Raw genomic sequence first — 13,638 nt, 5'->3', positions numbered from 1 at the left:
TGTCTCAAGCAGAGGGTGAAAATCTCCCACAAGGGAGAAGAGTGGCATGAGTTGTCACTTAGGCAGAGGGACCCACGTAATGATGGCCCTGCAGTCAGTGGGAAATTTTGATTTAATTCCATTAGTCATGAGTTACCATTCAAGTTTAAAATAAGGAAGTGCCATTACCTCATTTCTGTTTTTAAAAGAAATGAGAATTCTTCACAGGGGAAGAAAATTGGCATGAGAAGTGTTTTGGGTGGAGAGTAGTGCCATTTACTGAAGTTGGGAAGAAGGTGGAGCAAGGGGTGTTGATGTGATTGGGTTTTAGACACAGTATGTTTGAAAGTGGAAGAATCAAGTAGGCAGGTGGATTTATGAGTTTGCAGTTCATGAGAAATGTCTGGCTCAGAGATTTAGTTTGAAAGATATTCTCATATACATGGTATTTAAGGCTATGGGATTGGAATGGATTACTTTGGAAGGAATGGAATAGGACCCAGGCCAAGTCCTGAGGCAACCGAACGTTTGGAGGTCAGATGGAAGAGGCAAAACTAGCAAAAGAGCCCAAGAAGGAGGGGTCAGTAATGTTGGGGAGTGTGATATGAAGGAAAACAAAAGGAAAGTATTTGAGAAAGAGCAAACAGCCAAGTGCGTGGAATACTGCTAGGAGTGCAGTGAATGAGGACAGATTTCCTTCTGAGCTGATACACCCCAGCTGGTTGGTGGCCTTGTCAAAAGCAGTGTCGACAGGGTGGCAGGAACAGAAGTCAGATTGGAATGGATTGTAAAGGAGATGGAGGTGAGGAAGGAGAGATGATAAGGGTGTAGCTTTGAGAGAAATTTTGCTGTAAAGGGGAGCAGAGAAATTACTTTCTGCCTATGTCTATAACACATACAAGACATACATTTTGAACACACTACAATACTTCTTTTTCAAGACTACTCAAAATATAAGAAGAATCAATAGACCAAATAGGAATATTTATAATAAATGTGTGAGATGGGAGAAGTCTTCTGTTAATCACAGTACTTTTTTGTTGATTTCTGTTCTATCCTACACAGCTAAATAAATAATAGCTGACAACTTAGGAGCAACTGAAATTTGCCAAATAAAATAGATTATTTTATTCAACACTCATAACAACCCTATGAGGAAGGTACTCTGACTATCCTGTCTTATAGATGGGGAGTTCAAGTCTTGGAGACTTAAAAGATTACATTGGACCACAGACCTAATAAGTGGTAGAGGCATGATTGGAACCCAAGTTTTGACTTCAGAGTCTGCATTCCTAAACTTAGCAAAACAAGAGTTGGAGATAAGAAAGAAGGTATTACTGACACAGGATAAAAGCTAGAATCTAAGCCATCCTCATTTACAGAGAAATGGTCTTTCACAATTCACTCATAATTTTGGTAAGAAGATGAATGCCTTTGTTAAATAATCTTCGGAAGTAATTTAGATAATTCTGTGGGTGGCTGAGAATAAACGAACAGAAGCCTTTGATGTGATCCCTCTGCCCCCTTTTTTTTAAATGCAAGCAGGACAGAGATTTAGGAAATGCCATCAATGTGCCACTAAATCTGGAATATTTAAGACTGAATATTCTAAAGGTCTCTAACAATATGCCCCAGACATTCATAAAGGAAGTGTCTGAGTAAGAGTAGTACATCCTTTATTTACTGGGTTTATGAAAATGTGCCTATAGCAATAGCTTCTAGGTACGTTTTTTAAAAAGTAGGTTCCCCAAACATTTGACTAACCAGAACCCACATTTCATCAGTGTATAAGGCAACATCCAGGTAGAAAAGTTGAGTCTCATGCATGGCCTAAAGAGATCAGCAGATGCATAGAGGTAAAGAAAAGACATAGGTGAAGTGTGAGCCAGAATAGGATGAATGCCCTCTGAAAACAGAATCCACCTGGCTCTCCAAACCAATGGCTGCCCTACTCATTTACAGAGCAAAGAGACACAACTCAACTCTAAGAAATGTTTAAGGCCACAGTCATTTAGTCGTCTATGCATTTAGTCATCTTGCAAATGGTTTTGAGTTTTTCAAAGCACATCACGGTGCAAAGAGGCAGTTCAAGCTCTTGAGGAATTTATGATCTTCAGGAGAGATGAGTTCCTTGGCTTATCTGCCAAGTGCCACAGGAGTGACAGACACCAAAACAGGGTGGTTGTGAGAATAGAAAAAAGAGTAGTGAACAGTGTCAAAGACTCTAAGGCAAAGGTGTAATACAGATTTTAAAAAAAATCACAAATTTTAAAGGAAATATGTTGCCCACTATTTAAATTGCAAAGAAAATAATTAAAACAAACATTTAATTCATTATCAGCACTGATATTTCTGGGTATGCATTTGTACAGTTGAAATATGTAATGTACATTAAAAAATCTATCTCTTTTTCATTCAGTGATATGTTGTGTTTCATACCACATTATATAATTTTCAATATCATTAAAAATTCATCTTATATACAGGCCATTTTAATGAGTATTTAATACTCCATTATGTGGTTAAACTACAACTTATTTAGGCATTGCCCTTTTTTTGACCATTTGAGTTCAATGCAACTTTTGAGATAACTTGAGATATACACTTTAGTGCCAACCATGTTTGTCTTGCTCTGATTATTTTAAGTACACATCACCAGAGTGAGTGAAACTTCTGGATCAAAGGACAGGAACATTTTTAGGGCTTTAGTTAGATGATGTTCCAGGAAGATTACAGCAATTTTTACATCTTCAAGGAAACTCTAGGTGTGTCTGTCTCATTAAACAATGGACTACCATAATCATCACTTTAATATATATGTATATATATATATATATATATATATATTTAATGAGTAAAACAATTACTCATAGTTATTTGAAATCTTTGAGTTCTTTGCTTAAATTCCATTAATATTCCATAAGCCACCTGCATTTTCCCTCTTATGAATAATCCGTTAATATCCCTTGCTTATTTGCTTTTTGGAGTTCTAGTGTTTTAATGATGTGTTTGTGTTCATTGTATATCAAAAATCATAACCCATTATCATATCTGTAACAAATATTTCCAAATATCTTCTTCACTAATGGTTTGCCTTTCAATTGTCTTTGCTTTATGTTAGCAGGATGGACAGAAGCAGAGGCAGAGATGCCTTAAAGCATTTGATGCCTTTGGGAGGTGGAGGGTTCAAGGTGAGTGTGGAGTTTCTGGACACATGTGTATCCCTGTCCTGGCAGATGAGTCTGAAAGTGGCTGTGAAGAGCTGTGTATGGTTCATAGTTTGGATTATTGTTAGTATACAATGACAGACAATTGGAGGCTTAAAAGAAAAAAAGGAAGTGATGTGATCAGACCTACCTCTTAGAAACAGAGATCTAATGGTTGGAAGAAGGGTGGGTTGGAGGGGGAAAGGGCCTTACCAGTCTGTTCCTGGACTATTGAAGGAGCCTCTTTGGTGGTCTCCTTGGTTTAACTTACATGACTTTGGGGTGCCTGGGTTGCTCAGTCAGTGAGCGTCCAACTCTTGGTTTCAGCTCAGGTCATGATCTCATGGTTTGTGGGTTTGAGTCCCATGTGGGTCTCTACACTGACAGTGGAGAGCCTAGTTGGGATTCTCTCTCTCTTCCTCTCTCTCTGCCCTTCCCCTGCTTGTGCTCTCTCTCTCAAAATAAATAAATAAACTTAGAGATTTACCTGACTTTTTCTTTATGCTTAAATTTGAATATTTAAATTTAAGTTAAAATAAGGAATGGAGTATAGGACATTTCTTTCTTAGAGAAAGAAATAAAATAGATAAAGATGAGTGAAGATCCCAATAAACTGCAAGTGTTTGTGGGGCCAACATTAAAGGAATACAGGATTTTCTTTTCCAACATGTGGTTGTTTGGTGGACATATTTGATTAAATCCTAGAAATTATGTAGAAAAGTAGGAGCGATAAAATCATAAGAGATAGGCTTGCCTGAGAGCAGAAGGCATCGAGTGCTAGAGTTTAGGATTATTTGTAGGTGATGGGTAACCTTTATGTGTTAGACATGAATAAAGTAGCTTATTGGGAACATTAACTTGAGAATGTGTAATATTGATTGAAAAGGGAGAGAATAGAAGCAGGAAGATCAGTCATAAGTTTATTGCTTTGGTACAACATTTCTGGAGGGCAATTGGTGATATGTAACAACAATATAATACATCCATCTTTAAAAAAATTTTTTTTACATTTATTTTTGAGAGACAGAGAGAGACAGAGTGTGAGCAAGGGAGGGGCAGAGAGAGAGAGAGAGAGAGAGAGAATCAGAAACAGGCTCTAGGCTCTGAGCTGTTAGCACAGAGCCCGATGTGGGGCTCGAACTCACGGACCGTGAGATCATGACTTGAGCCAAGGTCGGACACTTAACTGACTGAGCCAAGCAGGTGCCCCAATACATCCATCTTTTGACCCAAGAATTTAACTCTTGGGAATTTATTAAAGAAATAATAGAAAAAGTGTTTAAAGTTGTAGGTGCAAAGATGTTAACTGAGCTGTCATTTATAATAGAGAAACAGTTTTAAAACTAAATATCCAACAATAATTCATAAGATGAAATACTATGTCATGACACAAATCTGTATTTACTAACCTTGAAATGGTTTCAAAATACACTTAAATGATGGGGTGCCTGGGTGGCTCAGTCCGTTGAGCAGCCGACTTCAGCTCAGGTCATGATCTCGCGGTCCCTGAGTTCGAGCCCCGCGTCGGGCTCTGTGTTGACAGCTCAGAGCCTGGAGCCTGTTTCAGATTCTGTGTCTCCCTCTCTCTGACCCTCCCCCATTCATGCTCTGTCTCTCTCTGTCTCAAAAATAAATAAACGTTAAAAAAAATTTTTAAAAATACACTTAAATGAAAGCAGAGAGATGAAAAACAGTATATTTAGAATGCCTCCACCTTTAATCATATATGTCATCTCATCCTAGTAATCCTTGTAGAATTGTCATCTCAGTGGTGATTTCTAAAGCAAATATTATTTAGAATAAATTTCACCAAATAAAATGTTCAAATTCCTCTCTTTTCTTCCTATCAGGAATGGAGTAAAATGGGACAGGGGCTAGGGCCTCAGTCAGTCTGTGCCTAATGTTAAATTAGTGTAAGTTCCATGTACTGTACATTTGTAATATACAGTAACATGCCACTTCTGCTTCATTTCGGTAACTGCAAAGGCACTTTTCCCCAAATACCGTTTATCATCTGATAGCCTCCAACTGAAGTCTTCAACAGTCCCCATAAGGTCAGCTATAGAAGCGTGGCATGGATCTCTGTTAAAGCACACGATCATGGCTCTGGATTGAGAAATCTGCTTTCAGTCCCCATCTGCCACTTTATAGTGAATTTGGCAAGTCACTTAACCTCTTTGAGTCTGTGTTTCATCCTTAAGTGGGGATAATAAAATATCTTTCCTTTAGTTTATGTGAATTGAACACAAATAAAATCCCTTCCTTGATTTAATTCTTGTCTCTTCAGACGAGGAAATTTAGACAAGGAATATAAACACTGGGGTAGCTTGTTTTATTTTTTATCTTAATTAAAAGTAACATATCCACAACTCATTGTACAAAATGCTGAAATATGTTTCCTTTATAATTAGTCTTTTTGGAATAAAACATAGATTATTTTCCCCAAATATCACAAACCTTTCCTATTTTCATAAGTGTACATGCAAATTAAAGAGGATCTCACCTTAATTATAAGTATTTAAGATAACATAATTATGTTACTCATGTAACCTACCTCAGATTTATATTCAAGTCCATAGTGTATTTTCCAGAAAAAAAGGCCTACCATCTTTAGGTTCATCTAAAACATTTTGCTCAGGGAAACAAAATGCTATTTACGATTTTTACTGTCAGGTAAATATATAAAGAATCCTACTTGGTTTTTACTTTCCCCATTCAAAACCTAAATACTAGGCTTTTTAGGAGAACAAATACACATGCTTGCAAGTGAGTAATTACTTTCTTGGTCATAATGGTATTGTATTAACATGAGATCTAATGTTATTCCTCCAAATTTAACCCAAATACTTAGCAAAACTTTTTTTATGCACGTCTTAAGAGCCATATCAAGTCCAAAGCCTTAAAATTGGCAATTAACAGTAAAATTACTACCATATCTCTAAATTATCTTTTCACATTTCATCCTTCCACCCCCTTTTTTCCTTTGAAATAAAAGAAGAAATAAGGTCATGTTTGGGGGCAAACAATATAGGGTGTTGACAAAGAACTGCAAAAATTGGGACACTGTCTTAAAATAAAATTGATGTCATTGTGGATGTTTGAGAGTTGAAAGTAACCTTCAATCAATCTGGGGCCCTAAATCCAAAAAAATCAATGTATATAAAACTACAGATGAGCTAAGTTTTTGTAGGTATATATGTCCTTGGAGAGACCAAGTTAGTAGGTCAGCTGAGGTGTGCTAACCCCTGAATTGTATGTGGTGACCCAGGAGGGGAAGTGGAAAGATGTGATTATGATTCCTGGAAATGATGTAAAGAAAAATGTGGAAGAGCATAATGGTTCAGAGTGTCCATTTAATGTGTCATGTGCCTGGAAAAAGAAGATAGTGTTTTAGGAGAATACTGAGTGGTCTCTGGAGGGTACAACTGGGTGTTCTATAGACCAAAAGGAGAGCTTTTTAAAAATCCAACAAAAAAAATTTTTTTTTTTTAATTTTAGAGAGCACCAGTGGGGGAGAGGGGCAGAGAGAGAGAGAGAGGGAGAGAGAGAGAGAGAGAGAAAGAGAGAGTATCTTAAGCAGGCTCCATGCTCAGTGTGGAGCCTGGCACAGGACTCAATCCCATGACCCTGGGATCATGAACTGAGCTGAAATCAAGAGTTGGACACTCAACCGACTGAGCCATCCAGGCACCATTAAAAATCCATTTTAATGAAGCATAATTTATATACAATAAAATTCACCTTTTTAATTTTTATTTTTTAGAGAGAGAGAGAGCACATGTACATGCACATGAGCAGGGGAGGGGGTAGAGGAAGAGGGAGAGAAATAACTTCAAGCAGGCTCCATGCCCAGCACCAAGCCCAGTGCAGAGTGCGGCTCGATCCCACTACTGTGAGGTCATAACCTGAGCTGAAGCCAAGAGTCAACACTTAACTAACTGAGCCACCCAGGCGCACTCCATCTTTTTTAAAAGTAAAGATTTTTATTTTGAGATAATTGTGTATTCACACACAGTTGTGAGAAATAATACAGAAATATTCCTTGAACCATTTATCCAATTTCCTCCAATGGTGAAACTATAGTAAAATATTGTACGGGAGCCTGGGTGGCTCAGTCGGTTAAGCGTCCGACTTCGGCTGAGGTCATGATCTCATGGTCCGTGAGTTTGAGCCCCGCGTCGGGCTCTGTGCTGACAGTTTGGAGCCTGGAGCCTGCTTCAGATTCTGTGTCTCCCTCTCTCTCTGGCCCTCCCCCGTTCAGACCCCCGTTCAGTTTTGCTCTGTCTCTCTCTGTCTCAAAAATAAACATTAAAAAAATTAAAAAAAAAATAAAATATTGTAATATTGTACTATTGTACAATTGACCTTGACTATATCAATGTCAAAATCCTGGTTGTGATACTGTATTGTAGTATTATTATAAAATATAGTATATACCGTACTGTACTATTGTATACTGTGTAAAAAAACCAACATATTGACATTGACACAGTCAAGGTAAAGAGCAGTTCTATCACCACAAGGATCGCTCATGTAGTACTTATATAGCCATCCCCCCCAGTTTCCCCCACTTTCCCACTCCACCAGCCCTGACCCCTCCCAACCACTAATCTGTTCTCCAGTTCAACAGTTTTATCATTTCAGGTATGGTCTTTAAATGGAATCAGACAGTATGTACCCTTTTAGGATAGGATTTTTTTCACTCAGCATAATTCCCTGGTAATTCATCCAAATTGTTATGAATATCAGTAGTTCATTCCTTTTTACTGCTGAGTAGTATTCCATGATATAGAGGACCACAGTTTACTTAGCTAATCATCCACTGAAAGGCAGAATGTACTAATTTTAACTTTGTGTTTTTGATGAATTTTAACAAATTGATACACCCATGGAATCATTGCCATAATCATAAATGGGACATTCATACAAAAGAAATGAAAATATATGTTCACACACACATTATGTGAATGTAGCAGTTTCATTCATACTAGCTAAAAACTGGAAGCAATCCAATGTCCAACCACAGATGAATAAATAAAAGAATAAATAATGATATAGCCATACAGTGCAATACCACTCACTCAGAAAAAAGAAATGAACTACTGGTATAAATATCATACATAATGAAAAAAGCAAGACCTAAAAGAATATATGCTCTATGATTCCAATTATGTGGATTTCTAGAAAAGATAAAGCTTTTTTAGCGTCAGCAGATCAGTGATTGCCTAGGGCTGGGAGGGAGGAGGGGAACGGTTGACTGCAAAGGGGCACGAGAAAACCTTTCCTGGTTTAAGAGAACATTTTAAACCCTAAACTGGGGAGAATCTGTTGCTCAGAATAGAAGGATATTACTTTCACAGAAAACAAGGAAGTGCTGAGAAATAAATTTGTTTATGGAGGATGGTAAAAAGAGCACAGTAGGGAAAATAGATGCCCAAAGGACCAAAGTATAGAAGAATAAAGAACTCCAAAGGTGAAAAGAGTGGAAACTTGAAAGAAACTTCTCAAAGCTTCAAACTACAGAAAGCTGATTGGAGCCTCATAACACCAGGGATGTGAGCCTCACCTATTTGACACTGAGTTTGTAAGATGTAAATTTCCCTACTTGATTTTGTGATCTTTTTTTTATTAATAATTCTACACTTGTAAAAAAGAAAAAGAATTTTTATTTTTAGAGACAGATTGTGATTGGGGAGAGGGGAAAAGGGAGGGAGGGAGAGAGAGAGAGAGAGAGAGAGAGAGAGAGAGAGAGAGAGAGAGAGAAAGAGAGAATCCCAAGCAGGCTCCATGCTCAGTGTGGAGCCTGACATGGGGCTCAATCCCATGACCCTGGCCTGAGCTGAAATCAAGAGTCAGACACTCAACCAATTGAGTCATCCAGCTGCTCTGGTTTGTGATCTTTACACAGCTGTGCTCCCTGTCCTTCTTTGGGTCTGAAGGAGAACTTAGCCCTGTATATGCAGAAGCAAAGAATGTGGAGACTGCAGGTGTGGAAATTCTGCAGGAAAATTGACAGGAAAATTCTCTCTGATTCCACTAATTGGTAAGACATGAAATTACCTCCAATAGCAGAAAGCAAACAAGGAACATTTTCTTTGCTTTTCTTGGGACTCTTTCATGACAAGATACACTGTGATATTTTCTACTGATGCCCTGCTGGAAGCCCTCTCTACTCCTCCCAAAAGTATGGAGTGCTGACATAGTAAATGGCATGCCCAGATGGAAATAAGCCCTTTAGCCTAATACATATCCCCAAATCCCCTCTACCCTTGAAGGAGACAGTACTTCCCTGGTTGTAGAGAGAAAGACTGGAGCAAAACAAAGACAATAGGACTGGAGGCATGAGTTCAGTCTGAAAGAGAACATAAGAACAGATGTCCAAAACCAGGTGAGAGTAGGGGTGAATACTAATGCCAGGGGGCCTGGAGGTGGGAGAGACGTAAGATATGGTTACTGGGATCCAGAACTGGGGAAATAAACTAAAGTAAATAGGAAGCAAGAAGGAATCAAATTAAGTGGGGAGGATTGCTAGGAGATGCTAAAACCACTGGTTAAAAGATCATTCTGGAATAGGATATTTGCACAGTGTAAAGTATCCTATCACAGATTTATTATTACTTGTAAAGGGAAAACTTACTTTTTCACTGGAGTTAATTCACTTGGTGGTGACATTTCCCAGGCGGTTAAAGTTAGTACCACCAAGACTGGCATAGACTGACAATGCATATACCAGTGTGATGTAGTGTCGAGTACCCATATTGCTCATGAAATGTTCTTACCAAAAATGTTTAACCTGAAGCCCTAATCCATATAGCAAAAAGGACAAAGGATAAAGGGGTAAGTGAAATCACACCACAAGAGACAGACAAATCCGGAGTGTGAGCTATTCTCTAAGAGGGTTTGCCTGGACCTCACACCTTATTAGTAACAAGGATTAGAAATACAGGTTCTACATAGAAGGAAGGGGATATTTTGCCTCCTAATACTGTAGGCAATAGATAAAGTGAACGGATGAGTTAGAATCTGGATGACCAAAGAAGAAACCTCAGTTAGACCCTGAGACCCAAAGCTTAACAAGAAAAAAATTGGAGGTTAAGACCAGGGTCTCACTATATAGCATTTATAGAATAAAAGTGAGAGGAACTAGTGAATCCAAAGACTCTGATCCTTATCATGGCAGAGGAAGCCACTTAGTGGGGTGTTTTCCAGAACCCTGATCTGTTCTCACCTAATCTGTGGGTGTGGGGAGACACTGATGCCTGACTGCATCAAATTCAAAAAGACTTAGAGAAGGTGAACCAGGGTCTTTGGTCCCAGAGATCAACCACATAAACACAGACATGACCTAACAGTAACATAACAAAGAATTTTGCCTTGCAATTGGATCAGCAGTGAGATAGATGCATTTGAAAAATAATGCATCTATTATTGATAAGATTTAGCTGTATTGTTTGTAATGGTTAATTAATTAATTAATTAATATGACAACTAATTTTTTTTAAGGATCAAGACTGGTGTCCTTCAAGGGAAAGATGGTTAAGATGAGAGAGATTTGAAACCATAGGATTTGAAACCATAGAAGTTAGAGTAACGGAGAGCATTTAATCCTCAGGAGAATGTTTAGATAGAATTCAGTGTCTGTCTTCAAAAATCTGAAAAAGGGTATCCCTTGGAGGAGGGATGTGACTTATTCCATGTTAACTGCAGAGGGCAGAGCTGGGATCAAAGGGTACAAGGAGGTGGATTTGTCTAATTGCTGTGCAAGGAGAGACACAGAGTTCCCTGTTTACTCTTGGAACAATTATGACAGCTAACATTTACTGAGTGCTCATGATGTCTGCACTATAGTTGAAGTCTTTATATGTCTTAGCTAAAAAGTTGTGGATCAAATTCATAGTTACCATTACAAGTGCTCATAGCATCATTGGTAAAGATTCCTTTTACTGGCTGCTTATTAACTTATTTCGTTTGGATACTTACCTATTTACTGTTATTATATCATTATCATTTTACAGATGAGGAAGGCTGATTACTTTTCTGGAATCATCCTACTTTAAGTTATTGGCTTATAATGATCTGGACCCAAGTCTTCCTGCTACTAATATTGCCTTCAGAGGTTATGCATATAATAAGAGGTCAGATCAGGGCTGTTCATTAGAAATATAATGTGAGCCACTAATGAGAGCCATATGTGTAATCTTACTTTTTCTATTAGCCACATTAAAAATGTAAAATTAAGCTATTGAAAATATTTTAATTATTACATATATATGTATTTATACTTATATTTTAACCCAATACAATAACCCAACTGACTCATCACATCTTAAACTATTATCATTTGTTCAAGTGATGTAATCAACACAAAAATTATTAACAAGGTATTTAGCGTTCTGTTTTTCACACTAAGTTCTGTGTCTATATTTTCATAACATCTCAGGACTAGCCACATTTAAAGTGATAGTTGCTCGGGGCTCTTGGCTGCTAATGAGGAGCCAGCACAGGGTTAAAATTTAAATCTCTTGGCAGGGGAGGGAGTGGGATTGCAATTTAAAGAGGACCTTTACCTTCCACCTTATATTCCAATGCCTCCTTGCTTCTGATTTACCTCCTTTGCCAGTTTGAAGTAACAACTGCCTTTGTCTTTTCTGGTAGAGCCAACGTATATACTTCTGAATTTGGAGAGAGCAGGTGTTTTTCCTGCAACCTTCCAAGGACTGTCATTTCCCTTCTGGCAGCTACACTGGGAGTTCATTTGTTTGAATTTTGCTTTGAAAGTCACAAAAGTAGGTTGCATTAATTAAATAACGTACTCCAAATACCAAATTGGGGGTAGAACGTCTTGCTTTATGAAAAGTTATGCAAAATTAGGGAGTCCCTGGTTTAATTGATTAGAAATAAATAGTGTAAATGCATAGGTGACTATAAGAGGGAGTAAAGGTTTTGTTATTTTTGCCACTCTGCTCACGGGTAGAGGCAGAGCGTCAGAACAAACACACCAGCCTCTTAAAGTAGCTTTAAAACAGCCCACCGAAGTTTCCCCTCGAAATTCCAAACCAGCTGCCAAAAATGAAAGCTTATAAAAAGATGCCACGCGCTCTCGGCCTCCCGGAGGTGGCGCTATGACGGTGACGGAGTTAATTAGTGCCTGCAAAGCGCCGCGTGTGAGCTCATCCGAGAAGTCATGCTCTGCACACATATTATTTATAGCCGATCTGAGGCGTGCACGGTGTTTGACATTTTTCTTCTTTTTAAGTAGGGGGACTTCAAAAAGTCGTGGACATTTCCCTCCACCCTCCACCCCGCAGGCAAAGTGCAGTAGGCAGGCTCCAGGGCGCGGGCGGGAGGTGAAAGCGCCAACCACGCGTGCCGGCGTGCAGGTGCCGGGGGCGGCGGCGGCCACTCTGCAGCGTCCGCTCGGGAGGAGAGTTCGCGGTTGATCTCGGGATGCCTTGCAGATGCAAAATGTGTCTCTGGCCAGCAGGAGGAAGGAAGAGGAAGTGAGAGCAGCGGCAGCCGGCGGCGCAGCAGCCGGCGGATCCCCAGTGTAAGTGCGTGTGCGCGGGCGAGGATGGGCACGGGATAGAGGCAGAGCCACCCATACGGCCGCGGCCCGTAGCTGAGGGACAGAGCTTCTGGCCCCCTTCAATGGTCACGGGTCGCCAGAGCTCTGGTGGCACGGAACCCTCGCCGCCACCGCCGCTGTCCTGCGACCCCGGGCAGGTTCGTAAAGTTTCCTGGATTGGCGCCGCGCCGCGACTCGCTGACCTCAGCGCGGCCGGGGAGGGAGCTGAGGCTGGGGCACTGGAGGAGGCGTCCTGTTCTGGGGGACTCTGGGCGCCGCGGAGACACTTTTGTTTCCTCCCTGGGGGCTCCGCGGCTGGAGCAGGGGTAGCCGCGGCGCTCTGCGGGGCGAGGGCTGCGGGCGCTCCGGGGCGCTCAGCAGTTGGGGAAGTCTGGGTAGAGCCGGGCGGCTGGAGTGGGAGTGGGAGTGGGAGCGAAGGGAGGGCGCGCGGGAGATGGAGAGCAGGGCCCGGGGCCCGGGAACCCGCGGAGGCGATTTGGCCAGGGCCGGCTGGTGGGGGCCGCCGAAGGACTGCGCTGCTGGCTCGGGGGGGACAGGGGACAGGGGAGTGTGGGATTTGGGGGCTTGGAGATCCGAGAGGCTGCGCCTGGGAAGGTACTGGCAGCTCGGGCTCCGGCTTTTCTCTGGTACTCGCAGATGGGAGGGAATCCCTTGGCGATCGCGCTCTTGGGAGGGGACAGCGATGGGCTAGAGGGATGGAGGGCCCGAAGGGGCAGGAGGAAGCGATTGGGGCGGCTGGGACCCTCAGGGGCGACAGTTAGTAAATACTCGCCTCCTGGGAACATGCCGGGGTCTCCCGCTGGGACTCGGAACGAAGGAGGCGGGGGCAGGGGGGTTCTATGGGAGATACTGGCATGGAATGGGGGG

At 40.9% G+C, this 13,638-nt stretch overlaps 1 protein-coding gene and 1 long non-coding RNA gene across 3 annotated transcripts in view; both read left to right on the top strand.

Annotated features, from left to right (window-relative positions):
• The window catches only part of LOC125930868 (uncharacterized), an 81,224-nt gene extending 77,766 nt beyond the window's left edge, over positions 1-3,458 (top strand). The window contains exon 9 of the long non-coding RNA XR_007460279.1: positions 3,101-3,458. This is a non-coding gene — a long non-coding RNA (uncharacterized LOC125930868). The remainder of the gene's footprint in view (positions 1-3,100) is intronic.
• Positions 3,459-12,649: 9,191 nt separating this feature from the next.
• ELMO1 (engulfment and cell motility 1) overlaps positions 12,650-13,638 on the top strand; it is a 533,507-nt gene continuing 532,518 nt past the window's right edge. Inside the window, exon 1 of one of the 2 annotated variants that reach the window (XM_049642948.1) lies at positions 12,650-12,732. The gene's annotated coding sequence lies outside the window, so the exon portion shown is untranslated. Of the gene's footprint in view, positions 12,733-12,819; positions 12,909-13,638 lie in introns of those variants that run through there. The other variant, XM_049642946.1, reaches the window with a different exon arrangement.

Source organism: Panthera uncia, chromosome A2, assembly GCF_023721935.1.
Source record: "Panthera uncia isolate 11264 chromosome A2, Puncia_PCG_1.0, whole genome shotgun sequence".
Taxonomy (NCBI): Eukaryota; Metazoa; Chordata; class Mammalia; order Carnivora; family Felidae; genus Panthera; species Panthera uncia.
The sequence above is the reverse complement of the archived record's forward strand: the minus strand, read 5'-3'. Positions and strand labels throughout refer to the sequence as shown.